Below are 5,201 nucleotides of genomic sequence, written 5' to 3'. Positions count from 1 at the left end.
TTTCTGTGTGTTTTGTGTGTTTCGTTTACCTTCATATTCATTTTATCGATGCTCCCGCGCGCGGACGTCACGCACGATGGGAAATTACTCGACATTATTATTTGCCGCCCGCACAATGTAACAATCACGTGTACATATCGATGTATAGCCGTATCACCGAGATATTAACGAATTAACCAATCAATTAACGAAGTGACTATAAATAGCTGAACTGTGACTGTAGGAGTTAGTTGTAGGCGATTACAGAGAGATTATTGGTTGCATCTGTTTACACTCTTGAGATCTACCTGGTCGGAACGAGAGAGATTAAACTCTTCAAGTATTAAGTAACTTGAATGGCGGATGATCCGCCATTAGAACGTGACGCGGCGAAAATAAAGCGAACTGTACATATATAAGGTAGTGTGACAATCGGCTACTGTATTTATCGATATTGTCGGCACGGTCATGAGCAATTCACAAATAATGTGAATCGGTGAGGCTTCATAGGTCGTTGCTGACGCGAGAAAAGAAATCTCACTTACGTTCCTAGTTCTTTTTGAGACTCGGCTGCGTAGACAATAACGACTCTGGTGCGTAAGCTAGATTTTACGCACCGTAGAGAGAGAGATATATATATATATATATATAATATATGTATATTTGAAAAGTAAATACGCGAGACATCGAAAAGAACGTTATTTTTTAACTGTATTTTTACGAAATCTCAAAATATGCGGCAGCGCTCGAAGTAAATTGTACCCAAAGTAATAACAACTGCGAATAATTAAGACGATCGAGCGAACGTTTACGACAACGCGAAGTTACTATAATTTGTGAAATAATGTTGTTACTTATTATCGTATCGACATCGTTGCTCTCTCGTCACGTGGATAAATATATATATATATAAATTAGATAAGTAGAAGAAAACACAGCGCAAGGCGCGTGTATATGATTGTACAGTCAGTGACGATGCTTCTCAATTTGACGAGTTTCGAGATAGGTGAAAAACGCGTGATCGTGCCGCGATTTTCGTCTGTTTACAAACCCATCGAAAAGAAACGCTTCGCACCTCCTTTGCCGTCGACTGTACACTTCAACAAGCGACGTAACAAAGAGTAGGATCTTTTGTATCTTGGAAATTTCTCCGAGAAACAGAAAAGCGCGCATGTGCTCCGTCAAATTTTTAGGAAGAGAGCTCCGTGCGATCACGGAAAGAAATGCATCAGAATTTGTTGTAAGTCTCACACACACGCTCACACACACACACACACACACACACACACACACACACACACTCATACACACACACATACATACATATATGGCAAAAGCGAACCTCTAACTCAATAACCGAGAATAAAGGAATTATTTTACGTATTACGCACACAGAGTCCCCCTTGAAATCTCGTCAGAGTTCGCGTCGATCTAACGGAGGATTGACAGGTCGACATGTTTAATCGGTAAATTCCAACGGTCGCGACCTTCGGGCTGGCTGACCCAGCCGACAGGAGTGTCGAGCAAACGACGATAACCCGACTAACAAGTGGAAATCTCATGCCACTTGACGGACTTCGGGAACACTCAGAAGTGCACAAGGTGAGGCCCGCAGCGCGCAATTGCAATGGAGACATCAGCGATTAACGTCTATACACCTTTCCGATTCGATGAAACGTGACCGACGCGTTTTGCTATTTCCGTGTAAACACGAGGTGCGCGCGCACGCAGTCGTGTACGGCGAGTGTGATCGCATATACATACACGTATATTAATTACCGATGTTAACGACACGTAAGCGCGAAAGCAAGATGGTCTGAAGCCGCGGTACCGTTACTACCTGTTCCTCCGAGCACCTCTCGCTCTCTCTCAGTCGCTCCTTCCACCTTCGCGCCGTCACGCTCTCGGCGTCAAGAGAGAGGAGGAGAAACATGGTCCAGCGGCCGTGTGGACGCGTCTCACGCTTTTTCCTCAGCCTCACCGTCTCGATCATCCACTCGCGTGTCCTTTGCGTCGCATGAAAAAAATCCAGGGTTGTTGATGCCACCGAACGAGAGGCTGCGCGCCTCGCCGAAAATTTCTCGCCGCGTAGCTGATTTCTCTCCCCGGGCCACTTTCGTGTGTTCCTCGCGCAAATTATAGGCTCTGCTTCTCTTTCTCTCTCTCCCCCTCTCTCTCTCTTTAATTACTCGATCGCTCGAATTCGCTCGGCGAACTTTCGATGCGATCGGTCGATCGGACGCCACGTTTTATCTCGACGAGACTCGTAAAACTTTCTATGCGCGAGCGCGTGAGCGAATCGTGACGAGCGTTATTTCAAGTGCCGTTCTTGCGGAATTTTTAATGTTCACTGTTACGTGCGCAAATATGTGTGTGTGTGCGTGCGAGCGCGTGTGGATGCATGAGTATACACACACACACGCGTAATTTTAGAGAATCCCCGGCCTAACGGTACCGACCTGCATCCCGCGTATTTTTCAATATATTAGCAAGGCCAGTCCCAGTTGCGAGTTGCAGCGGACGCTCTCCGCGCGCGACTCGTCGTCGAACGCGAGCAGCAGTAATATCTGACTTTACTTATCGCCGCAACTTCGTAAGGCGCGCTCAATTAAAGTGGCGCGAGACCGTTACCGGCGTTTCTTCTCTCTGCCCGACGCGTTTCATTGCTGTTACATAAATAATTAAGTAAAGCCCGGCGGTCTAGTTGCGCCAGCGCGAGTCCAACGATTAAAATGCCGGCCTATTAACCGCTAATCGACGTCGGGCGTAATTACGCGGCGCGGCCGCCAAGTGGCACGATTCTAAGGAAGCGGTTCGAGATCGACGACCTCTTTTCCCGAGGTCTTTCGCGACCTCCGAATACACACGCACACGCACGCGCGCGTATACGCGCGTCATATCTCAAAACAAACGGGATATCGAAAAAGCCGATAAAATCGAGAGGACGATCGTTGTAACGAGCGCGCGTTTGCAGTTAATAGTCTGAATATCGAGGATACGTTTGTCGCGCGGTTCGAGTCGAAATTTTGGTTCCACGTTAACCCTGCAAATCCCGTCGAACTGGAAGAGCCATAACACTATGCAAACTAATGTCTAACCTTGATGCTGCGAGCACAGTTACGTACTCTCGTTTTCTGCATGCTGAATTGTCCTTAAAGAAGGACTTTCGGGATTATTTAATACTCGATCATCATTATCTCTCTCTTTCTCTTTAATCTCGATAAACAATGCATTAATTATGCAACCTGTTCAACCGCAGATACAGAGTACGTGACGCGACGCAGATATTAAATTAAATTAATTAATGTGAGTAAACAAGTAAGTAATGTGAAAAACAACCAATTTTTATCTTCATAATCTTTTTTTCTCTTTGGCGTCGAGAGTTTCGATGGGACTTAAAAGAACTCTTTAAAGAACTGATCAGGAAGAGGGGCTGATCTTTCTTGTCGTACGAAACAATTACAGGCACCGATCAATGAATAATCAAAGACGCACGAATTATAATCACTTGTCAAACGACGAAGGATCACGAATGCCGATGTGAACTTCGACTCGGAGATCTCTCTATTCCCGGTAAGATCAGTCGGAACCTCCTGTATAACAAACGATTTGACATACTTGGAGATGCACGTTGTGTTGCTGTCCACATCTTAATGCCCGCTTCCTGACTTCTTGACCCAACACCCTGCTGCCCGCTGCTCCGCCGTGGCCCTCCGGACACCCACACGTGGAACTGGAACTGCGACTGGCACTGGCACTGGCACTGACACCAACACTCGCGTAGATACGTTTTGTCGGTGAAACACGTGCTTATTAAAGCCCCGAGAGTCCGATTAAATGCCTCAAGAGCCAAGTACGAAGTATTGCAATCACCTGACACGGCAATGAGAACCACTCGCGTGCGGATGCACGTGCGCGTCCTGATATATAAATCGACGTCCTCGGTCTAACTAAGAAAAACCATGCTCGAGGCTAAATCCGACCTTGAAGGTCCGGCGTGTTTTGGATGTGTCGATTGTTCGATAATCGTTCGGTGGAAGGAGCAACGGAAGGACGCTCGGCGATTGACATGGGACGCCGTAGTCCTTTATTTGTACATTATTTTGCTCTTCACGCACGTTACGTGTTTTTCCGTGACTTCCGAACTTACGTTACGTGAATGTGCGAGTGTGTCGGCGTGTTGGTGAAATTTTTGTCGACTGATTAAAAGATCTCGTCGGCTCTTGAAATATTCAAGCGGACTCTCGTTGGCATTGCGGTAATTAACACGCGTTCGCCCGGCCGAATCGTATCGACGGAAGTGTCAGTGTCAATGTCGGTATTACGAGCGAATATCCGGAGGACTGTAACGAAGCAGCCGGAAGTAGGGTGCTGAATCGGAAATCAGGACGGAAGGAGCAGGACGCCGGGAGGAGTGATGCATCGTGTACTACCAATCGCGCGAAATTATTTATATTGTGCATATTTCTAATTTAACGTTTGACGAGTTTGAACGTTTGATACGAACTCGAAAGTAAAGAGACGCTCTGAATCATTTCGTACAACAAGAGATATTAATCGAGGCAATCGAACGCATATACTTTTATCTCTGCCCTGACAATTCCTTCCTTTCCACTTTTTCGAATCTGCAAATTCTATCAAAATTCCCACCGCCAATAAGCAAATAATAATAATAATAAAAATATTATGAATATAAAGAAGACATCCGTCTCCAATTGCGCAAGTTACATAATTAATACATTGCTCATAGAAATTAAGATAACACTAAAGACCAAATGCAGATGGAGAAGACATGAGAAGCAAATATTAAATATTCAAAGAAAAGCCTCTTCGAGGCCCGAGAAGCTCGCCTCCTCCAAGTTCGACGGAATTTGCGAGCTTAACGTGGAACTAAAATCCCCCAGGGAGTTGCACAACAAGACCAATATATATATCGAGCGCACGTTTGCTCGGGCATGTGATGCACTCTGATGCGGATACGAATAAAGCGTAGAGATACAAAACAGAGCGACCTATTAACCGGCAATCGTCGTCCTCGTCGTCGTCGTCGGCGTCGTTATCGTTGTCGTCGACGTCTAGGCTGCGAAGTGGTACGATTCGGAATAGCCGGCCACGCCGAGAGCGTTGTCCTCTTTCGCGCTCGGGGTGCTCGCACGTACCTGCAGGCGGTCGTAAAGTCACCTGCCGCGCATACCTGCCTGCCTCGTTGCGGCCGACCGAGA

The sequence above is a fragment of the Harpegnathos saltator genome, unplaced genomic scaffold (genome assembly GCF_003227715.2).
Source record: "Harpegnathos saltator strain DR-91 unplaced genomic scaffold, Hsal_v8.6 scaffold115, whole genome shotgun sequence".
NCBI lineage: Eukaryota > Metazoa > Arthropoda > Insecta > Hymenoptera > Formicidae > Harpegnathos > Harpegnathos saltator.
The sequence above is the reverse complement of the archived record's forward strand: the minus strand, read 5'-3'. Positions refer to the sequence as shown.